This window comes from Lactuca saligna, chromosome 6 (assembly GCF_052625555.1).
Source record: "Lactuca saligna cultivar CGN05327 chromosome 6, ASM5262555v1, whole genome shotgun sequence".
In the NCBI taxonomy this organism is placed as follows: Eukaryota; Viridiplantae; Streptophyta; class Magnoliopsida; order Asterales; family Asteraceae; genus Lactuca; species Lactuca saligna.
Window position 1 is genome coordinate 18,551,205 of NC_136422.1, and position 26,103 is coordinate 18,577,307.

General features: G+C 33.5%; 1 long non-coding RNA gene across 1 annotated transcript; it reads right to left on the minus strand.

Annotated features, from left to right (window-relative positions):
* Positions 1 to 23,529: 23,529 nt before the first annotated feature.
* LOC145001879 (uncharacterized) lies at positions 23,530 to 24,873 on the minus strand. The gene is made up of 2 exons (XR_013661743.1): positions 24,180 to 24,873; positions 23,530 to 23,759 (listed from the first exon to the last, which is right to left on the minus strand). It is a non-coding gene; the product is annotated as an uncharacterized LOC145001879 (long non-coding RNA).
* Positions 24,874 to 26,103: the final 1,230 nt, after the last annotated feature.

The window sequence follows — 26,103 nt, forward strand, 5'->3', positions numbered from 1 at the left end:
GCATATGGTATTCGACTCATCTTATCTATCTCAACCTCTGTACTCGGGCTGTAAGTTTTACTCAGTTTTGCATTGCTCTGCATTGGTAAGTCACCTTTCTTGGAATCCTACGTGCTGAATCTTTTAAACACCTTTTCCAAGTAGGTACTTTGACTAAGTCCAATTAGTCACTTACTCTTGTCTCTCAATATCCTTATCCCAAGAATATAGGCAGCTTCTCCAATGTCCTTCATAGCAAAACACTTCCTTAGCCAGGACATAACCTCCTGCAAGGTTGGGATGTCATTTCCTATGAGTAATATGTCATCTACATACAACACTAGAAAGCTAACTATGCTCCCACTAGCCTTGACATATACACGAGACTCATCATCACTCCTCAAAAAGCCAAACTCTTTGACTTTCTCATTGAAACAAAGATTCCATTTGCGAGATGCTTGTTTCAATGCATAAATGGATTTCTCAAGCTTACACACTCTATTAGGGTACTTTGCATTGACAAAAACCTCTAGCTGACTCATGTAAACATCCTCAACCAACTTTTCATTAAGGAAAGCGGTTTTGACATCCATTTTCCATATTTCATAATCATGACATGCAACTATGGCTAGCATAACCCTAAAAGACTTGGTCTTCGCTACTGGCCAGAAGATCTCATCATAATCAATTCACAGACTTTGAGTAAAGCCTTTCATAACCAATCGCGCCTTATAAGTGTGTACTTTCCCATCCATATCGGTCTTCTTTTGAAGATCCATTTGCACCTGACTTTCTTATGACCCGGTATTTAATTGTCAACCAAGTTCCATACTTGATTGTCATACATGGACTGAATCTCGCTGTCCATCGCCTCTTTCCATTTAGCAGACTCGGGGACTGCCATGGATTCCTTTTAATTGTTAGGTTCATCCAAATTTATCAGTGTGCTATCACTGATAAATTTATCACCCTCAGATGTCATATGGAAACCATACAACACAGGCGAAACACTAACTCTACTAGAACACCTCAGAGGTACAGACTGGTTAATTGTCTCAACAGGAGTTTCCTCCTCAGGTTGATCGCTAGTTTTTGAGGTTCCTTCACCGCTTGACTCTTAAATTTCTTCAAGGTCATTTTTCCTCCCACTATCTCCTTGGCTTATGAGCTCTCTCTCACGAAATACACCTCTCCTTGCAATGAAGACAACATTATCATTCGGTCTGTAGAAGAGATAACCAAAGGATTTCTGTGGGTGGCCGATGAAAATACACCGCTCACTTCGAGGTTCGAGCTTGTCATGAGTCTCGCATCTCAAGAAAGCCTCGCAACCCCAAACTTTGATGTGGTCTAATTTGGGAACCTTCCCAGTCCACATCTCGTGAGGTGTTTTGGAAACCTTCTTGGTAGGGACTAGATTAAGGATATGGGCGGCAGTCTCTAAGGAATACCCTCAGAATGAGATAGGTAACGAAGCTCGAATCATCATGGAATGAACCATGTCTAACAAGGTTCAGTTGCGCCTCTCAGTCACACCATTTAGCTGTGGTGTCCTAGGTTGCGTCAACTGTGAAACAATTCCACATTCCTTAAGATAGTCAAGGAACTTGATACTAAGATACTCACCACCCTGATTGGATCGGAGCATCTTTATCTTCCTTCCTAGTTGATTCTCCACTTCCTGTTTAAACTCTTTGAATTTCTCAAAGGTTTCTGACTTACGTTTGATCAAGTAGATATAGCCATATCTACTGTAATCATCAGTAAAAGTCACATAGAAGCGGTTAGCTTCTAGTGAAGATGATCCATCAAGAGACTTTCTCTTGCAGCTCTTTGAGGGAGCCTTCCTCTTCTTCCATTTCCCTTGTCCAATTGCCAGAACAGGGGCAGTTGTAGTAGGAGTAGAAACAACATTTTTACCTTTGAGATCACTTTCAGCAGTCCTCAAAAGCCCTTGAATTTTGCTACGTGTGACCTCCCCCTTGCTCATATGATAGGTCATGCGAAACAGATCATAACATGGAGGTAAGGAGTGTAGAATGATATCTATAGCTAGCTCCTCAGGGAAGTTCATATTTAACTTTAGCAACCTATCCATAAACCTTTACATTTTCTGCAAGTGGCTCGTGATGGGTTCACCATCCTTCATCTTGGTTGTTATCATGGAAGAGATGATTTCATACCTCTCTTGACGAAAACTCTGATGGTATCTTTCCATCAGGTCCTGGTGCATCTCAAAAGGGTGGTAGTCCTCATAGGAGTTTTGGAGTTTATCTGTCATGGTGGCCAACATGATACAAGACATCTTAGTGGCATCCTTCTCATGAGCCCTAACTCAGCGATCTCCTCAGGAGTAGTAGAAGACTCATCGATTTCCTTAAGCTCCTTGTCTAGGATATATTCCTTGTCCTCATAGCGAGTAACCATCCTAATGTTCCTAATCAAGTCATTGAAGTTGGACCCATCAAAGATGACTCTCCCACACAAGTTTATGAGAGAGAAGGAGTCAGTAGGGTTTAAGCCAGAAGGAGTGTTGGAAGACATCTGAAAAGAAAGAAAGACAAAGTTTAGATTAGATAAAGAGTCCTTAATATAACACCTAAAATGAAATATTAAGGCTAGGACTCAACACAGTATTTTACAAATTGGAAGAGGGATGTTGTAATCTAACTTGAAAAATATTTAAAGGTAGGTAAATGACGATTTACCAATTTCCACCATGAAAACAAAATTGATAATTAAGTTTTAATTGGATTGAAACTCCTAGATCTTTTGAGATTCATTGAACAATTCAATGGCATGTATAAATCTCGATTATGCCCTTCAGGTTTGTGACTTGGATACTGAGGATCACAAACAAGGTATGAATAACCATGCAAATTAACTTGGTACTCTTAATGCAATTTATCACCTAATTAATGTGTCGGTTAACCACACACGCTCCACTAACGACTTGGCAAGGTGCAAAGTGCAATTTCATGGATTAGCATCAATTTCACATTTTCATAAAGTAACTAAGACTGGGAATTTATAAAAGTTTAGTTATTTTACAATTATCATTATACTTAATGAGAGTTAATGTCGTATCCTACCCGTTCGGCTAATGACCCTCCACCAGTCAAGGAAGCGGTTGGTGAGAGTGGACACAAATTAAACTGCCGTTTTATAGGCAGTAACCTTATACCCCCTTATAGACTAGCTTCGTGAATGAGGCCTATTAACGGTAAGACTGACTTGCTCTTATACATACATACATACATACATACATACATACATACATACATACATACATACATATATATATATATATATATATATATATATATATATATATATATTGTAATACTATAAAATATAAGGGTTGAATTTAAAACTTTTAAAATTCTAGGATCTAGAATTAAAGTATCTAAAGTGCAACTTTACAAATTCCAAAACTTGAGGACAAGTCTTGACACTATTCAAAACTTTTCATTTTCTTAACTTATGAGTTTAATGACTTTTATGAAAAAGACTTTTGGTTTTCCATAACTTGAGGACAAGTTATGGAATCCATTAAAAGGCATTTAGATCAACAATTAAACTGACATGAAGTGTTAAATAATATCTATGATTTACACAAACTCATAATCAAAGATAATTCACATCAATAATTTTCAAGAAATCATATAAACTAATATGAATCATGAAACTTTGACAATTGTCTTTTAATTAGACAAGCATGATAACTACCTTATTAAAAAACAGGTTTCATGGTTCAAAAAACAGTTTAGGGTAATGATCCTAATCTAATTTCAGTCCAAAAGTCGAAAATCTGCCAACTGGAGCACAAACTCGGTGAGTGCATGAACTAGACTCGTCGAGTTGGTCATTTAACAAAGGGACTCAGTGAGTCACCCAGTGGACTCTGCGAGTTCACTGGGTAGAAGGCAGAAATTTGATTTTTTTCACTTTGAAAATCAATATAACATCAAGTATAATAGAAAACAATCCTAGTTTCTGATACCACTAGAGGGTTTTGAGCATCCTAGCAACCTGATGGTGCACATACAACCCTAAATGCATTGGATCTATGTTCTCTCCTAATTATACATGTAAAATGATTATCCAAAGCATTTCCCTAACTAGCATACAAACATGGGTACAAGTATAACAAAAAACTAGTTAGAACACATACCTTTTCTTGTAGCTTCATTACTTGAACCTTTAAGATCCTAGCGCCCCAAATATGATGCCTAAATTGCTTCACACAACACCACCAACAATGGAGGACTCGAGAGAGAATACTTGTACTAAAAAATCGGCTATGGCTCTTGCAAGAACACTAGGGTGCCGATTTTAGGAGCTCATGGGTTTCTTATATAGTATGACAAAACTAGGGTTACCACCATGTAAGCCTTAATGTGCATTCCCTTCCATATTCCTTATGCTCCACGGGTTAAAACCTCCATGGATCATCCATGGGTTGTCACATGGGCTTAGCTCAACATAAGGAGTCATGGATCATTGGCCCACTCCATAAGAATGAATGATTTACCAAATTAATTATTGATCAATACTAATTAAATAACACGATTTCATATTAATATATTAGAACTTATAATATATTAATAAATAATATAAATATCCACTTCTCATAAGTCCATCCTTACAAATTGTTCCGGTGCCATGCAACCAAAATGGACCATGCTACTCTCGGATCAAGTACATACCAATTATAGTTATGGGCTTAGACACTAAATCCAACAACTTCAATGCTAAACAGATAGAAGAACAAAAAAAAACTTGATTTTCATTATATACCCTTTTAGTACAAAACTAGCTAACCGAAATTAAAGTAGGGACAAAACTGTAACAACCTGTTATTTTCATTATTGTAAAACTCAGTTTGGTCAACTAAGGTCAACTAAAATCTTATTCTATCTTAAATGGGTTAGATTAATGTTTTATAAGTGTTTATACCTTGTATTCAGGGTGTTATGTGTTCAAGAAGGTAAGTAGTTAGAACCAAGAAACTTCGCACCTCTTTTCTTTTCTCTTCCTTTCGGACAACAAACATGGGCTGCAATCCCTCGGACCGTGAACCTCATACGAGTCGTAAACAATTCACCGCCTTCGGGCCGTGAACCGTTTGCTATCTTCAGACTGTGAACCTCCCTTCAGCCGTGAACTCCTCGGGCTACAAACTGTCCCCTATATATACGAAACACTCATTTTCTCTCATTCTTCACACTTCGGCCGCAAACACACTCTTCTCTCTCAAAGTTCATCAACCAAAAACTCAAGTTTGCTCTCATCTATCATCCAAAGATCCTCCTTTCACCTTTGGATCTTGATAAACACACCTTATGTTCTTCGATTCTTCAAGAAAACATCTCCAAATCTTCATAATTTTTGGCCGTGAACACCCCTTCTGGCCGTGAACTCATTGCAACCTCCATCTTAGCTTCTAACATTTCTATTTGTAAGTTATACTTACAAATTAGTCCAATTTCCAATTATTCCTATGATTATATTCAATAATTAGTTGCATATATACTATACAAATTGCTATATAGGACTTATTTTACTACGGGATTTCACTTGTGGAAATAAACATCCTATATCGAATCATCAATCAAATAACTCACAAAAAGTGAGTCCATCCCCTACATTTCATGATTTTTAACTGTTTTAAGGGGGAGGAGGAATACAAGTGAAACACAATAAAATTGTGTTAATATCTTAAAAGTTTTTAAATGTTTTAGTACTTTTATATTGTTATAATTGTTAAAAATTACATATTTATATATGTGTAAATTATATAATTTGGTTTCAGAAGATTTAGAATATGTAATTTGACCCTATTTCCTGTTCCTTGTTTGGTTGTGGGCTTGGGGTAAAGTTATTTAATCGAATGTCTAATAAATAAAAATTATTTAAATGTTACATTTATAAAAAACATAAAATGATTTTCAAACTGTTTAACACTTCTTGAGTAGAAACAAAGAATTTCATGAAATAATAGTATTACAGATTATTACAGTAAAACAAACAATTAAACTATAATAGGTATAGTTAAGAAGACTCATTCATTGGTTTCAAGGTTTAAAGTACACAACATAAAACAAAAAGAGTACATGATGAAAAACAAGCAGAGAACATTATCAGGAAACAAATAGAATACTTTACATAGAAACAAACATATAAAACTATATTATACATAGTTATCAAAACTTACTTTCAATGTAGTTATTACAAAGTAACTTTTCATTATTATACATGTAATCATCAATATTGAACTTGTGAGACTACCTTCATGTACCTTTCTAAGTACCAACCAAGTCCTGAAATTATAACCATATTCTACTAAAGGGAGAGCGCTACACTTGTATACATATCTATATGGGACTGACAATCCCACACTTGAACTGCTAGCTACATTTAGGCAGGCATATCTGTGGTGACAAATGTCTTACATATTGTGATGCCTGAAGAACGTTGTGTTCAGGCGATCCTAAGTCATCTAGTATGGTTATAATAACTCACAATGTGGTATTGAACAAAATGATTATTGTATAAATAAGTAACACTTCACATGGTTTTATTTAATTATAAAACTATAATATAATATCTTACAAGAACAAACATGCAATACTATTTCAATTCAGAGAAAACATACTTTTCATGGTTTTATGAGAAATAAACTACATTTTACAGGTGGTTGTTACAAAAATTATTATACATTTTGCTTATAGAATAACATAGCAGAAAATATGGGATTTTCTAGGAAAAACATGTTCACTCTATCAATACACAAGAAAATAGATTTCACTTGCGAACATAGTTATGAACTCACCAACTTAATTGTTGACACTTTTTCAAAAACTACTTGTATTCTTAGGTAAACAGTAACACAAGAACAACCATAGCTTTTGAGAAGACGAAGATCTATAAACTCGTGTCATTTAAACTTGTACTTTTGAGTTCATATACATTATCTTTTGAACACAGTTGTAAAACATATAACTTTGTAAATACAATGCTTGTTGTTGTACTTTGATTACATTATGCATTGTTGTGATACTATACATGAAGTCCTCTACCCCCGAATATTTCCGCCGTTCTGGATTGGAGGTGTGACAGATTGGTATCAGAACATTGTTTATAGTGAACTCAGTATATCAAACCATAAAAGATATACAAACTATAAATGTTATGGGGATGAAGTGCTCTGACTACAAGTATACTTTTAAAATTAAAGTATTTTATAAGAAGTATAAAAATGTGTGTATATATACACAAGAAACAATGTAACAGTAGAACAATACAAAAGTATTTGGATGTTGGACACTACAGTTAAACCTTGATAGTTATGTAATCATATATGGGGTCAATATAGCCCGATCAACTATATTTATTTGAGATATGACCAACATGTGTTTGGGAGTGATAATGGTGTTGCAACAAGTCTAAAACTTACCTATGTACCAAATGAAATCTAGAATCCAACATAAAAGATAAAATACTATTGGAGTATTTTATGACACAAAAACAACAAGATACAAGAGAGTTATCCTTACTAGAAACAAAGCTGTGAAAACAAAAGAATCATTTTGGTAGAGCTATAAATATTAATTATATATTACAGTTATATATAATTAAGGTTTTATAGACTTAGAATATGTGATCTAGCTTTATTTTATTTTCCTTGTTTGGTTGTGGACTTAGAGAAGGATCATTTATTCAAAGGTCTATTCTACCCAAGTTATATATAATTAGTATACACTTTTGTAGTTATAGAAGTACCCAGTACAAGTCATGCCATACATAATACATTAACAGTTAACTATAAGTTTCTTATAAGGAAACTTGAAATTGTTTATTTGGAATTATCAAATCTATTTAGATGTCTCTTGTCTCCTTATTCTCGCATAGATAACATGGTTGGATTTCATCTACCTGGAGATATGTACTTTCCCAATCAAGGGAAAGAGGGATGGCCCAATGCTTAACCTGAGGATGATCTTGCAGATCCAATAGAAGAGGATTTTCCTGAAGATTCTAACTCATAATCAGGAGCCTATAACCCACCTCAAGTTGCCCAAAATCCAAATCCTCGACAAAATTTTCATGGTCCAACACCTTAGTGGGCAGTGAAATTAGATAGGTCGAGTCATGAGCAGGGTCAGGACCATCCTTATAATAGAGACCAAAACTTTTACAATCTGGATGAAGGAGGCTCATCAGACAGAGCCCTTCTCGTGTTAGTTTGTTGGGTTGCATGTAACGATGAACAAGGAAGATCTGCTATCGACGAAGTTGTACAAGTTAGTGCTACCACAGGAGTTAATACAGTCCATCTTGACCACCTTATTGGAAATCATGAGACAACTAGAAATATTACTGAAACCTTATGAAGGGAACTAGCAACAAGCCGAACTGAAGTTAGAGAACTTCGAGAACGTCAAACGACTCTTGAAAGGCGTATGTATGCCAAGGAACACCAGTTGGCTAGATTCTTGGCTGAATCTAGTAGGAATCCGAACTGTACTCCTTGCAAGTAGAGCGTACTCTACTTACTCTTTTGGAATGTAGTCTAAAATCCGTGTATATACACTAGTGATGTTTTCATGTACATAGTACGACCTCGAAATTTCATTTTTGATAAGTCAGTATGTTGTTAAGTTTTTAGTTAAGTTGGTATATTGTAGACCTATTACAAGGTCAAATTTTCTGAATTCTATGTATCAAATATACCAATATATGACAAGCAGAGTATCAAAATTAAAAGAAAAAATTAAGCTCAGTGTCAAAATCGATTTTTTTTTTTTTGAAAAATTAGTGTTTTTGTTGGGAAAAAAATCATTTTTAATTGACTGCACGCCTCCAAACCTCCAAACGCATTTTAACGTTGTGTATTTAATATAGAATATGGTTTTCATATAAGTAATAAATACTTATACAAATGGAAAATGATCAATATTGACCAAAATTGGAAAAAAATGATGTTCGATTTGGAACAAAAAAGCAGAGTATCAAAATTAAAAGAAAAAAAAATTAAACTTAGTGTCAAAATCGAAAAAACTGAAAACTTTGTGTAATTTATGAGAAAAAGAATCAAGTTTTATCGACTGCATGCTTCCAAACCTTCAAAGTCATTTTAATGTGGCGTATTTAATATAAAATATTGTTTTTATATAACTAATACATACTTATAGAAATGGAAAATGGTCAACATCGAATAAAATTGGAAAAAATGATGTTTAATTTGGAACAAAAAACAGAGCGTTAAAATCGAAAAAAAATGAAAACTTAGTGCCTTTTATCGGAAAAAAATAAATTTTGACACGTCAGCATGCCATGTCATCAAAACTAACACGTCATCATACCACGTCAGCAGGTAACCGAGTTGACCGGTTAACTGGTCGGAATTGTAAAAAATTTGGAAAACACAGTGTCAAATTTAAGATAAAATAAAACACAATGTCAAATTAGAATTTTGGTATAAACTTAGTGTCTTTTGTGATATAACTAAAAAAATATAAAATTTCATGAAACATTGTAACAGTCTAATCCTAAATTTCCTATTCCACTTGATCTCGATGCACACCAAATACACAGGGATATCTCCTTTTATAGTTATCGAGTGCCAAAATAAAATAAAACTAATAACATTACTATATCATGTTAATTATTGGAAAGTATTAAATATGAAAAAGTTATGATGTATATGGTTTAAAATAAAGAAATTATAAGAATTATATAGCCATCACAATTTAGTGTTTGATATTGGAGATAAGAAACAAAGCAATGCTTGATTGAATGGAAGCATCGACTTATTAGTCAAATAACTTAAGAACTCAATATTTAAATGAAGTTATTATGAATCTCATGGATAAATTTCAATATCGTTGGTTAGTAGTATTGGAGCTCTTTATTCTTTTTCTTAATTTGTAATGACACTTGTCCTCTATTTTCACGGTTTTCAGTTCTTTATTATTGATAGTGTGCCTCAACCACTTGACCTAAGGTCATAAACAAATTTTCATGATTTTCAATTCTTTATTATTGATAGTGTGCAATGTCTTAATACGAATAAAAAACTTAACTTTAATGCCTCCATATAATGAAATTAGTCTCTTATTACGTTGTTCTCTGTCAGACAACAATTCGACAAATAAAAATAAAGTAATGTGACAACAAATGAACAAATGTACTAATACCAATGTACTTTGTAAATGGATGTTATTTCTAAAAAACTAAACAACACCCCAACCATTTATTAAAGTTTTTTTCAAAAACTTTTAAAGAAAGATGAATTACCATGCCACTTTGAAGAAGTAATGCATAGACTGTCATTAGAATTGGAGAAAGGGAAGAAAAAGAGTGGAGCTCTGAAGATCTACAACCATGTAAAGCAAAGAGAACATTAAGATGGTTATGAGAAAGGAGTAAATGGGGGAATCATCTATTGAATACTGAAAGATACATTGTTTCACCAAATAAATAAAAATGTATCAAATATTTAAAAAAAAATACATGAATTAGAAGAAATATGAATAAATAAGATTGAAAATAAACAATAAATATGAAATTATTGTTAAATGTAGATACAAAGGGAATTCTTGTATACCAGCAAAGAAAGATCCAAGCTTTTAACTTGCTTACATGCCTAAAACTCGCATAAAACCAATAAATTATGGATCAGAAGCTTGAAGTTTAAATGAATGTTTAACTTTGATCTAGTTGTCATTCGACCTTGACCATGACTTCAGGAACTTTTAAAAATAGAATTTCATTGGAATATGTATCAAACATTGCAACAAAAATAGGTTAGAAACAACTACCTGTCACACCCCCAAACCAAGGATGGCGGAAACGTCTGGGGGTGGAGGACTTCATGTACAATATCACAACAACGTGTATAATAGTGCTCAAAGTAAAAACAACCACCATATATATAATTGCAAAAGTTACACCAAAGTATATGTTTACATGTTTCAAAAGCAATTACATTATGATGACAAAATAAATTGATGACGGTTTAACGTCCCATCCTCAAAGCGATGAAGTTTTCCTGTTTCACTGATTTCCTGAGAATACAAGTAGTTTTAAAAAGTGTCAACACAAAGGTTGGTGAGTTCATAAGAGTTTTGTTTGAAGTAGAAACCGTTTTTCCTTGTAAAATCGATATAGTTTGATTTCCAGAAAATCCAATATTTTCTTAGTTAAGTGTGAACAGAAATATTCCTATATGATGCATTAATGAACCCTAGAGTAACCCGTAGAGTTCCTCTATAATCGTCCAGCGTATAAAAGTTATATAAGGTTTAAATTAGATAAAACGTTGAATATAGTGGGTCTGCCCTAGGTCCACAACCCAACGAGGAACAGGAGATGAGGCGGGCGCCACCAATTCTAGGCCAATCAAGACTAAATTCTTATATGACTCAAACATATACGCTCAGCGACTATAGTTGAAGTCTAACAATTTTAGATGAAAAATAGTTTGATTTCTAGTAAATCCTATATTTTCTTTAAAATCTGCGTAATGTAGTCTTATGACTGAAGACTAAAATGTATAAGTAACCTTTCTTATTAATAGACAATGTTATGCACTTAAATGGACATGGACGCATTTGAATTAAATTAAATTTCTGTATGTTCTCATGCTCGTTAATACTTTGTATATATATGTAGTCCTAAATTAGAGGACTGAGAAATAACAAGTATTGACCATACTTAAAAGTATAAATGTGGTTTCAAATGATGTGTAGTCGTAACTACCAAAACCAAAAGTGTACAGTAATATCTGTACTCATAGAGATAAAAAAGGTGATTTTAAATCGACATAAAACTCATTTAGATTTTAAAAATAAAATCCCGTAAACTTATGGATTGTTATATCCCTATGTGAGTCGCTATAATCATACTATGACTATGTGAACCTGCCACGACGTTCTCGGTGTCGCGAAAAATAAAATGACATTTGTCACCCGTAGACCTGCAGGTCCAACTGTAGCTAGCAGCAAGGTGTGGGGTGTCAAACCCAATATAGATCTATATACAAGTATCACGTTCTCCCTCAAGGAGATTCTGATTATAACTACCAGGAATTATATCCCACACTCGGACGTACAGGGAGAGAGAGAGAGAGAGTCTCACAATATAGGTTAACAAGTTTACGTGAAATGTGTGTGAATATAAATATTTCTTGTATGAATGTACCCTTCTTGTACGAGTGCGTTGAGTGATGTATCATAAACTATACCTATTATAGTTTATCTAAAATGTATGTAATATGTACGAACTCTTTTATGGAAATGTATTAGTGTTGTGAATTTATCAAACTATAGATTAACAAATTTACGTGAAATGTGTGTGAATATAAATCTTTCTTGTATGAATGTACCCTTTTTGTACGAGTGCGTTGAGTGATGTATCATAAACTATACCTATTATAGTTTATCTAAAATGTATGTAATACGTATGAACTCTTTTATGGAAATGTATTAGTGTTATGAATTTATCAAACTATACTTTTTATAGTTAAATAATACGTGTTCTAAAATGAATGAATAATATTTAATATGAATGACTTAGTTTCAGTTCATAATGATAAACTAACAAGGAAACACATTCAAATATTAGAACTTATGTTTATACACTTTGCTCAACATAATACAAAGTGTTATGATATTTACATGCTGTTGGCTAACTTTAGCCATTCTGCCCTGTTTTTGGAAAAATCATAGAAAAATCATACGAAGTCGAAAACTAGCTCCGTAAATTCTGAGAGTTCAAAAAATGTGTCTAGTTTACTCATAATTTTTATCACGATTTTTAATGACCTCCAACCTGGGTGAAAAAGTCCAAAATCACAGACTGGTCCGGATTGTTGTTTGAAATGATAGGCAGTTTTGTAAAAATCACCATAAATTGTAGAAAAATCGTATGGAGATGTGCAAGTAGCCATTTTAAAGATAAAAACTTGAACTATTTTCACCTTGTACAGTTTTGAAAACAAAAATGTTTAAGATGCCCAAAACAGTTCGTGAATGGAGTTGAACTTTTCTGATGAAGGCTGTTAGAAAAATTTAGTTATGTTCTTAGTGTTTTAACTTGTATTCCCCCCCCCCCCCCTGAAAACTTGAGAAAACATGAAAATATAGGGGTATGAACTCACCTTGAGTGATTTCAGTAGGTAAGTGTTGAAGAAGAGAAATGTTCAACCCAAGAACACTTGAAGAATCACTTGAAGATTCGAAGCTCTAACGCTAATATGATGGAGTTTGTGTAAGATATTCATGATTTGAGTAGAATGAAGTGAAATAATCATAAGGAGGATGAATTATACTTACTAAGAGTGGAAGAACACGTGAAGATCAGCCTTGAATCTCGAGTTTGGAGTGGGAAAAGTTTGAGAGAAAGTGGTGTTTGATACTTAGTGAAATGAGGGCAAATGAGAGAAAATGAGGAGAGAGGATGTTTGTTCCAGCTCTAAAAACGTGGGAATGAGTGTAAATTGAGTGGAAATGACATTGATGTGACTTAGGTAAGGTGGGGAGGTGTGGTTAGTCAAAGAGTGGGTGTGGGGTGGTTGCTTGTGACATTGGATAAGACAAAGTCAACACTCCACCTTTAATAATTCACCCATTTGATTTTTATTATTTAAATAATGATTTTTATCAAAATATGTTTAAATTATGAATATTTAGAGTTTATTATGTTAAAATATAATTTCTGGAGAAAATCCCGCTTTAAAATCACGAAAAACGGGCTTAAAATGTTAAAAATATCAAAAATGGGCTAAATGTGACAAATATGCGAATTCTGGTGCTGAACCGAGAGGGAGAGAGGCAGAAACCGAGAGGGAAGGAGAAGGAGGGAAGGAACCGAGAGGAGAGAAGAAGAGAACAGAGGGCGCGAACAGAGACCGAGCGAGAGAAGGAACAGAGAGAAGCAGAGACCGAGCGAGACAGAGAGGCGGGGTAGCGACAGAGACCGAGGCTCGGTCCTCGCGTGCTTTAGCCACCAGAGGCTCGGTCCTCACGTGCTTTAGCCACCAGAGGCTCGGTCCTCGCCTAAGAAGCCTCTCACTCCGGTTTCGGTTCCTAAAGCCTATTTTTCTCGTTTTCGCCCCATTTTAAGCCGTTTTTGACCCAGTTAAGGGCCGGAATGACCCGAATGATTCCAAAAAGTTAGGGGAAACTTTTGAGAGAGATTTGGGAGAGATTTCTCACACTTGGAGAGATTTGGGAGAGATTTGACATTCTTGGAGAGATTTCTCATACAAAGAGATATTTGAGAGAGATTTCACATGCTTAGAGGGATTTGGGAGAGATTTGACATTCTTGGAGAGATTTCTAATACAGAGAGATATTAGAGAGAGATTTCACATACTTGGAGAGATTAGGGAGAGATTTGACATAGAGAGAGATAGAGTGAAAACGATTGAGAGAGGTTCCGTGTGGGACAGTTGTGAGTGTCCGGCATCGCAATGCATGGTTCGTAAACCCTGTTAAGCCTTGTTTAAGGATCTTACACACTCCCGATGAGTAAGCATCATTGTTTTATCGGTTTGGCTTGCCACTTACCGTAGTTTTTAGGTTAAAGAGATCTAGTTGTACGTACTTTTCGATTTATGTTTTCTTATTAGAATAGTGGGTTGTTTAGTAAATACGGAATGTAAGTGCAGGTACACAAGGGTTAGTTGAGTTGACCGTTTTGACTTGTTGACTTTATTTGACTTTGAATTGACCAGAATTTGACGGTTGTCACACTACCCATCCTAAATAACACATAAGAAACACATATGAATTAGATTTCATAAAAATGCACATATAAATTATTATTTTCTTTTGTGGCATTATATTATGGAAGGTTGTTAACAAGGAAAAAGGGTAAATACGAAAAAAAGCATAATCTGCAAAAATTACAATAAAAACAAATGCATATAAACTAATAATGAGTTATCCCCCAAAAAAGAAAAAATATCGAAAAAAAGTTGATTCTAATAACAGGGTAAGATGCATACCTTGGTCTTTAATCCGCATGTTGGGTAAAGGAGAATCGGTCGAGGTCATAAAGCTTGGTCGTGACCGGTATAGTGGTGCTACAATCGTGGTGAGGGTGACCGCTCCAGATGAGGTGTAGAGAGCATATAACAATGTTTTTAAGATGATGATTACTATATCTGGTCATGGAGATGGTGTCGAGAGAAAGAGAGGCGGAGTCAAATTAGGGTTTGGTGAGAGAGACGACAACGAAAATCAATAAACAAGCTTCAATGGTGCAATTCTACTATGGAGCAAGCGCTTTATCGGAGAAGGGACTGTTGTGACGGTGGAATTGTAAGCGTAAGGTTTTTTACGTGTTAGATCTATTAAATTTGCTGAAAGTGAGGGGATATTTGGTCAAGAGAAAGGCAGAGTTGTTTAGCAGGGACGGTGATGTTTGTTCCTTAATTTAAAGAGATAAGGTGTCGAAATTCAGGTATTGATAGATTCACCTAACACTACAAATGAGAGAATACAGGTAAACCTTTTGACCAATTCATTTTGTAGATAGCTTTGACTAATTCATTTTGTAGATAGCATTAACGAATTCATGTTGCATATAAGTTTGACCAGATACGATTTAGTATATTTGCATGCATAAAGTAATCGTATATAGTGTATTATGGTTTGTACGTCTTAAAATTCAGCATTTAAGACTAGATGTTTATTAAGGTGTATATATATATATATATATATATATATATATATATATATATATAATCGTCACCGTTGTGATTTACAATACAAATCCGTGTTATTATAACAATTTACATATAATCTTGGGATTTTTATAAGTATTAATTAATATATCACTTTATATCTTTTATTGCATCCTACTTTAATTTATGCGATTTATACAATTAAATTACTAATTCATAAACTTTCGACTAAATATAAAATACGATGCCATTTTAACGTATAAAATTTGTAAATCAGCGAAATTTAATAGACACAAACATATTCTCCCCCAAATATTGAAACTATAGAAGAGGGGCCATAGAAACTCAACCTTGAAGCGTGAGTTCCAATAGATCGAATTCGGTTTCTTTGATAAACTTGACGTGAGAAACCGCAAGTCCACAACTATTGAACTTCAAAAGTACTTTCGGGTCCATTTTGTAACGAATTTAAACTATTGGAGCCTGATTTATAACTTCACTAAAATATAGGGGTTGTTTGGTAATTTAATTAACTAAAGTGAGACTGAGTCTGTAAACGATTTCCAAATGAAGGGTTATTTTGTTATTTTATCAAAATCAAATGATTTTTAGGGCTTTTTGGTATAACTAACTATATGTAGGGGCTGTTTAGGTTAATTTTACAAAGAAAAGGGGCATGTCTTGTTTAGTGGTTCAAACTTAATAAAAGTAGGGCTCATAAACCCCCGTTTTTATCTGATTGATCAGTTGAAAGAAAATTGAACACGAAGGAACGACATATATATATGAACAAAGACGGCGGCAGAAAGGAGAATAAGGCTCGCAGGCGACATTCACCGATCGATTGGCGAGGGGAAGTCGTTATCTCCGGGGTCGGAGAGGCCGAGGCAACGAAGCTGCCCTCTTCTCAACCGATTGCAAGGTGCGAAGTCCAGCATCGCAAGCAGAAGTAGCCCTCTTCTCAACCGATCGCGAGACGGATGGTTGTCTCCGGGGTTCGACGGGCCAGAAGGAGGAAGCAGCGAAGCGGCTGTGATTTCGGAGCTGCTGGGTCGTGCGTGAGAAAGGGGAAACATCCTCGTTGGTTGTGGGAACCGAAGAAGGGAAGAACGGGGCGGTGAGGCTATCGTCGGACTTGGTGGGTTCACCGATGGCTGCTAAAGCTGCTCTTGTTTGCTTGTTTCTGGTCCGGCTGTGGATCGCGATGGGGCGGAGGGAAAGAGAAATGAAACATCGGTGCAGGTGGGGAGGCTGTGGCGAGAGGTGTATTCAGGAGTGGCGATGGCAGCTTCTTGTTTCCCCGACAACTTCTTCGTCAAGAGGAGCCCTCTTCTTCTTTGAGTGTAAGTCCTCTTCTTCTTTGATTTTGACAGGGGAAACAAAGGAAGGAGGAGGCTGCGTTTGTGTTCGGAATGGAGAGTGTAAGTCCTCTTCTTCTTTTGTTCTTTCGGTGAAGTAAGCAACAAAGGGAGAGAAAGTACGATAGATATGAGGGATAGATTTTTTTGATTTAGGAATGATCTCTTATTAAGGCATATATTTGTTACTTGTGTGATTGTATTGTATGGAATAAAAATCAAATCTTGAGTACACCGGAGAGATTTTATGCAGATGTGGGAGAGATATATGGGAGGTTTAAGAGTTATATATAGATATGTATATCTATGATTTTTGAAAGATATTTGATGAAAAATCAAATAATATGTATTTTATTTATTTATTTTGTGATGTTATCTTGATTTCTTGATTTTTGTGTCGTCGATTACGACTCCATAATATTTTTATGAAATTGTACGTTTCTTGTTCTGGTCGTAATGATTAAAAAATGTGAACGGATTTCAATTACGATACACCAAACTCTATAAATTTACGTTTAAAGTTTCACGATTAATTAGTTAGGATTCGATATATTTTTAAGAATCCGATTTTAGTCGAGGTTAAAAATATTATAAAAATATAATAAAGTAATAGACCGTAGTCTGAATTCAAAAATGTGCTCAAAAGTGATTTCCGAGGTTAGTAGTTATTTCAAATGAAGCAGTGCACAATTATTTTTGAGAAAATCAGATAAATATCACTTTTGTAACATTAAAAAGACGTAACTTTCTCATACGACTTCTGGTTTTGACGTTCTTTATATGCACGCAGTCAAAAGAATTTAATCTATTTAAATATCTTATCCATAACTTTCAAATATAATAAATGCAACAATTTTATTTTTACGCCACATAGATTAAAAAAAAATCTTGATTTTTTTATTCAATCTTTAACGATAGACGGTTTAAGCAGTTTGAGATGTTTTAAAAGAAATTATAATATTATATACTTAATATACATTATAAAACATAAATGTACACACAATTTATCATTAATAAATACCTTGCGGTTCGTGGTGGTTAACCGCCGAACTGTGATCAATTTTTACCAATTGTTACATTATCCTTCTGCTGCAAGGAATTTCATCCCGAAATTCAACCTGTAGATAAAATATTATAAAACAATTGGTGATATTTTCGTTTCGTTTGATCCATACGTGATCTTTCGAAAATCGATTTTAGTCGCATAACTCTAGCTCGGATAATTGATTTAATATGGCTTTACAATAAGTTTGTACCCAACGAAGAAGAGGGAAATAAAATCAAATCAAGTATTTTAAAATTATCAAATTTCATATAAAATTCTATGGTGTGTACTTTCATATACATGAAATTTTAGCATTATTTCTTAATAAACTTTATTAAAAGATATAACAAGCGTGTCATTGGACAGACACTCTTTGAGATTTGGCAATTGTAAAGCATCGTGCATATCGTATAATTTTCCAGATAACTTGATATAAATATTAGGACCAAATTTTGTCTAAGAATCTTGAAGGTCCGGGTCCTTTGAGCTGCAGGTTTAACATACCTTGTTTTCTAAGTTGAAAAGATTCCTCTAAAAGAGAAGGTATTTTTCACACTTCGGTTGCGAAGACACTCTTCTCTCCCATTCTTCACACTTCGGCCGCAAACACACTCTTCTCTCTCAAAGTTCATCAACCAAAAAATCAAGTTTGCTCTCATCTATCATCCAAAGATCCTCATTTGACCTTTGGATCTTGCTAAACACACCTTATGTTCTTCGATTCTTCAAGAAAACATCTCCAAATCTTCATAATTTTTGGCCGTAAACACCCCTTCTGGCCGTGAACTCCTTGTAGCCTCCATCTTAGCTTCTAACATTTCTATTTGTAAGTTATACTTACAAATTAGTCAAATTTCCAATTATTCCTATGGTTATATTCAATAATTATTTGCATATATACTATACAAATTGCTATATAGGACTTATTTTACAACGAGATTTCACTTGTGGAAATAAACATCCTATATCAAATCATCAATCAAATCACTCACGAAAAGTAAGTCCATACCCCTACATTTCATGATTTTTAACTGTTTTAGGGGTGGAGGGGGAATACAAGTGAAACACAATAAAATTGTGTTAATATCTTAAAAGTTTTTAAATGTTTTAGTACTTTTAAATTGTTATAATTGTTAAAAATTACATATTTATATATGTGTAAATTATATAATTTGGATTCAGAAGATTTAGAATATGTAATTTGACCCCATTTCATATTTCTTGTTTGGTTGTGGGCTTGGGATAAAGTTATTTAATCGAATGTCTAATTAATAACAATTATATAAATATTACATTTATAAAAATATAAAATGATTTTCAAACTGTTTAACACTTCTTGAGTAGAAACAAAGAATTTCATGAAATAACAGTATTACAGATTCATATAGTAAAACAAACAATTAAACTTTAATAGGTATAGTTTAGAAGACTCATTCATTGGTTTCAAGGTTTAAATTATATAACATAAAACAAACAAAGTACATGATGGAAAACAAGTAGAGAACATTATCAGGAAACAAATAGAATACTTTACATTGAAACAAACATATAAAACTAGATTTTATATAGTTTATCAAAACTTACTTTCAGTGTAGTTTTACAAAGTAACTTTTCATTGTTCCACATGTAATCATCAATATAGCACTTGTGAGACTACCTTCATGTACCTTTCTAAGTACCAACCAAGTCCTGAAATGATAACAATATTCTCCTAGAGGGAGAGCGCAACACTTGTATATAGATCTATATTGGACTGACAATCCCACACCTGAACTACTCGCTACATTTAGGCAGACATGCCAATGGTGATAAATGTCTTACATATTATGATGTCTGAAGAACGTTGTGTTCAGGCAATCCTAGGTCATCTAGTATGGTTATAATAACTCACAATTTGGTATTGAACAAAATGATTATTGCATGAATAAGTAACACTTCACATAGTTTGATTTGATTATAAAACTACATTTTACAAGTGGTTGTTACATAAATTATTATACATTTTGCTTATAGAATAACATAGCAGAAAATATAGGATTTTCTGGGAAAAACTTGTTCACTCTATCAATACACAAGAAAATAGATTTCAGTTGCAAACATACTTATGAACTCACCAACTTAATTGTTGACAGTTTTTCAAACACTACTTGTATTCTCAGGGAAACAGTAACACACGTACAACCATCGCTTTTGCGAAAACAGAGATCTATAAACTCGTGTCATTTAAACTTGTACTTTTGAGTTCATATACATTATCTTTTGAACACATTGTAAAACATATAACTTTGTAAATACAATGGTTGTTGTTGTACTTAGATTACTATGGGGATGAAGTGCTCTGACTACAAGTATACTTTTAAAATTTAAGTATTTTATAAGAAGTATAAAACATGTATATATATACAAGAAACAATGTCACAGTAGAACAATACAAAAGTATATGGATGTTGGACACTACAGTTAAACCTTGATAGTTATGTAACTATATCTGGGATCGATATAGCCTGATCAACTATATTTATTTGAGATATGGCCAACATGTGTTTGGGAGTGATAGTGGTGTTGCAACAAGTCTACCGCTTACCTATGTACCAAAAGAACCCTAGAATCCAACGTAAAAGATAAAATACTATAGGAGTATTTTATGACACAAAAATAACAAGATACAAGAGAGTTATCCTTAATAGAAGCAAACATGTGAAAACAAAAGAATCATTTTGGTAGAGCTATAAATATTAAGTATATATTACATTTATATATAATTAAGTTTTTATAGACTTAGAATATGTGATCTAGCTTTATTTTCTGTTCCTTGTTTGGTTGTGGAGTTAGAGCAGGATCATTTATTCAAAGGTCTATTCTACCCAAGTTATATATAATTAGTATACACTTTGTAGTTATAGAAGTACCCAATACAACTCATGCCATACAGAATACATTAATAGTTAACTATAAGTTTCTTATAAGGAAACTTGAAATTGTTTATTTGGAATTATCAAATATATTTAGATGTCTCTTATCTCCCTATTCTCGCATAGATAACATGGTTGGATTTCATCTACCAGGAGATCCGTACTTTCCCAATCAAGGGAATAGGGGATGGCTCAATGCTGAACCTGAGGATGATCTTGCAGATCCAATAGAAGAGGATTTTCCTAAAGATTCTGACTCAGAATGAAGAGCCTATAACCCACCTCAAGTCGCCCAAAATCCCAATCCTCAACAAAATTTTCATGGTCCAACACCTCAGTGGGCAGTGAACTTAGATAGGTGGAGTCATGAGCAGGGTCAGGACCATCCTTATAATAAAGATCGAAACTTTTACAATCTGGATGAAGGAGGCTCATCAGACAGAGCCCTTGCCGTGTTAGTTTTTCGGGTTGCATGAAACGATGAACAAGGAAGATCTGCTATCGACGGAGTCGTACAAGTTAGTGCTACCACAAGAGTTAATACAGTCCATCTTGACCACCTTATTGGAAATCATGAGACAACTATAAATATTACTGAAACCTTATGAAGGGAACTAGCAGCAAGCCGAACTGAAGTTAGAGAACTTCGAGAACGTCAAACGCCACTTGAAAGGCGTATGTATGCCACAGAACGCCAGTTGGCTAGATTCTTGGCTTAATCTAGTAGGAATCCAAACTGTACTCCTTGCAAGTAGAGCGTACTCTACTTACTCTTTTGGAATGTAGTATAAAATCCGTGTATATACACTAGTGATGTTTTCATGTACATAGTACGACCTCGAAATTTCATTTTTGATAAGTCAGTATGTTGTTAAGTTTTTAGTTAAGTTGGTATATTGTAGACCTATTACAAGGTCAAATTTTCTGAATTCTATGTATCAAATATACGAATATATGACAAGCAGAGCATCAAAATTGAAAGAAAAAATTAAGCTGAGTGTCAAAATCGATTTTTTTTTTTGAAAAATTAGTGTTTTTGTGGGGACAAAAATCAATTGAATCGACTACACGTCTCTAAACCTCCAAACGCATTTTAACGTTGTGTATTTAATATAAAATATGGTTTTCATATAAGTAATAAATACTTATACAAATGGAAAATGATCAATATTGATCAAAATTGGGAAAAAATGGTGCTCGATTTGGAACAAAAAAGCAGAGTATCAAAATTAAAAGAAAAAAAAATTAAACTTAGTGTCAAAATCGAAAAAACTGAAAACTTAGTGTAATTTATGAGAAAAAGAATCAAGTTTTATCGACTGCATGCTTCCAAACCTTCAAAGTCATTTTAATGTGGCGTATTTAATATAAAATATTGTTTTTATATAACTAATACATACTTATAGAAATGGAAAATGGTCAACACTGAATAAAATTGGAAAAAATGATGTTTAATTTGGAACAAAAAACAGAGCGTCAAAATCGAAAAAAAAATGAAAACTTAGTGCCTTTTATCGGAAAAAAAAATAAATTTTTACACGTCAGCGTGCCATGTCATCAAAACTAACACGTCAGCAGGTAACCGAGTTGACCGGTTAACTGGTCGGAATTGTAAAAAATTTGGAAAACACAGTGTCAAATTTAAGATAAAATAAAACACAATGTCAAATTAGAATTTTGGTATAAACTTAGTGTCTTTTGTGATATAACTAAAAAAATATAAAATTTCATGAAACATTGTAACAGTCTAATCCTAAATTTCCTATTCCACTTGATCTCGATGCACACCAAATACACAGGGATATCTCCTTTTATAGTTATCGAGTGCCAAAATAAAATAAAACTAATAACATTACTATATCATGTTAATTATTGGAAAGTATTAAATATGAAAAAGTTATGATGTATATGGCTTAAAATAAAGAAATTATAAGAATTATATAGCCATCACAATTTAGTGTTTGATATTGGAGATAAGAAACAATGCAATGCTTGATTGAATGGAAGCATCGACTTATTAGTCAAATAACTTAAGAACTTAATATTTAAATGAAGTTAATTTGAATCTTATGGATAAATTTCAATATCATTGGTTAGTATTATTGGAGCTCTTTATTCTTTTTCTTAATTTGTAATGACACTTGTCCTCTATTTTCATGGTTTTCAGTTCTTTATTATTGATAGTGTGCCTAAACCACTTGACCTAAGGTCATAAACAAATTTTCATGATTTTCAATTCTTTATTATTGATAGTGTGCAATGTGTTAATATGAATAAAAAACTTAACTTTAATGCCTCCATATAATGAAATTAGTCTCTTATTACGTTGTTCTCTGTCCGACAACAATTCGACAAATAAAAACAAAGTAATGTGACAACAAATGAACAAATGTACTAATACCAATGTACTTTGTAAATGGATGTAATTTCTAAAAAACTAAACAACACATTAGAACCGAGAAAGGGAAGAAAAAAAGTGGAGCTCTGAAGATCTACAACCATGTAAAGCAAAGAGAACATTAAGATGGTTATGAGAAAGGAGTAAATCGGGGAATCATCTATTGAATACTGAAAGATACATTGTTTCACAAAATAAATAAAAATGTATCAAATATTTTAAAAAATACATGAATTAGAAGAAATATGAATAAATAAGATTGAAGATAAACAATAAATATGAAATTATTGTCAAATATAGATACAAAGGGAATTCTTGTATACCAGCAAAGAAAGATCCAAGCTTTTAACTTGCTTACATGCCTAAAACTCTGCATGAAACCAATAAATTATGCATCAAAAGCTTGAAGTTTAAATGAATGTCTAACTTTGATCTAGTTGTCATTCGACCTTGACCACGACTTCAGGAACTTTTAAAAATAGAATTTCATTGGAATATGTATCAAACATTGCAACAAAAATAGGTTAGAAACAACTACCCATCCTAAATAACACATAAGAAACACATATGAATTAGATTTCATAAAAATGCACATATAAATTATAATTTTCTTTTGTGGCATTATATTATGGAAGGTTGTTAGCAAGGAAAAAGGGTAAAAACGAAAAAAAGCATAGTCTGCAAAAATTACAATAAAAACAAATGCAAATAAACTAATAATGAGTTATCCCCCAAAAAATAAAAAATATTGAAAAAAAAGTTGATTCTAATAACAGGGTAAGATGCATACCTTGGTCTTTGGGATTTTTAACATGTTGATGTTTGGTCGAGTTAATCGAAATGTAGATATCCAGATACTAAAGTAGAAAAGTGATGGAGTTTAGGTAAAGACGGATAGTGAGTTACCAATTTTTTAACAGTATAACTCGAGAATGGTGTAAAATCTTATCTAGTTCGGGTTCTGATGATTGATGGTGGTAAAGGGTGGTCACATAGTTTTATAGGGAAGCTTAGATCTTCAAAACTCGTAAGAATCGGGAGAGGTGTTTTTGTAGAGAAGGGTGGCCTAGGGTTTTCAGTAGGGTTCTTGGATCGAGATACATAGATCCGGATGTTGGGGAAAGGAGAATCGGTGGAGGTCATAAAGCTTGGTCGTGATTGGTATAGTGGTGTTACAATCGTGGTGAGGGTGACCGCTCCAGATGAGGTGTAGAGAGCATATAACAATGTTTTTAAGATGATGATTACTGTATCTGGTCATTGAGATGGTGTTGAGAGAAAGAGAGGCGAAGTCAAATTAAGGTTTGGTGAGAGAAACAACAACGAAAATCAATAAACAAACTTCAATGGTGCAATTCTACAATGGAGCTAGCGTTTTATCGGAGAAGGGACTGTTGTGTCGGTGGAATTGTAAGCGTAGGGTTTTTTAGGTGTTAGATCTATTAAATTTGCTGAAAGCGAGGGGATATTTGCTCAAGAGAGAGGCAGAGTTGTTTAACAGGGACGGTGATGTTTGCTCCTTAATTTAAAGAGATAAGGCGTTGAAATTCAGGTATCGATAGATTCACCTAATACTACAAATGAGAGAATACAGGTAAACCTTTTGACCAATTAATTTTATAGATAGCTTTGACTAATTCATTTTGTAGATAGCTTTGACGAATTCATGTTGCATATAAGTTTGAACAGATACGATTTAGGGCGTGTTTGGCACATAGCTTTTGGAAACGTTTAGGAGCTTCTAGCTTTTAGCTTTTGACAAAACGCTCTAGTTTAAACAAAAAGTTTCGTTTGGTAGTACGAGCGTTTAGCTTTTAGTTTTCTCAAAACGCTCTGATTCTAAATGCTACTTCATGTAGCTTTAACAAAACGCTTTGGAGCTTTTGAAATCAATTTCCATAATTACCCTTAAAAATATATTTATATACTTTTTTATTTTTAATCAATTGTCCTTTTATGTAATTTTATATATTTCAAAAGCTTCTAGCTCCTTTTGCCAAACATTCATATAACAAATAAAAGTTACAGCTTCCCGCTACCAGCTACCAGCTACATGCTACCAGCTAACGGCTACCCACTTCCAGCTAACAACTACTTTTGCCAAACACGCCCTTAGTATGTTTGCATGCATAAAGTGATTGTATATAGTGTATTATGGTTTGTACGTCTTAAAATTCAGCATTTAAGGCTAAATGTTTATTAAGGTGTATATATATATATATATATATATATATATATATATATATATATATATATATATATATATATAATCGTCACCGTTGTGATTTACAATACAAATCCGTGTTATTATAACACTTTACATATAATCTTGGGATTTTTATAAGTATTAATTAATATATCACAATAAGGTGTATTTATATCTTTTATTGCATCCTACTTTAATTTATGCGATTTATACAATTAAATTACTAATTCATAAACTTTTGACTAAATATAAAATACGATGCCATTTTAACGTATAAAATTTGTAAATCAACGAAACTTAATAGACACAAATATATTCTCCCCCAAATATTAAAATTATAGAAGAGGGGCCATAAAACTCAACCTTGAAGCGTGAGTTCCAATCGATCGAATTCGGTTTCTTTGATAAGCTTGACGTGAGAAACCGCAAATCCACAACTATTGAACTTCAAAAGTACTTTCAGGTCCATTTTGTAACGAATTTAAACTATTGGGGCCTGATTTATAAC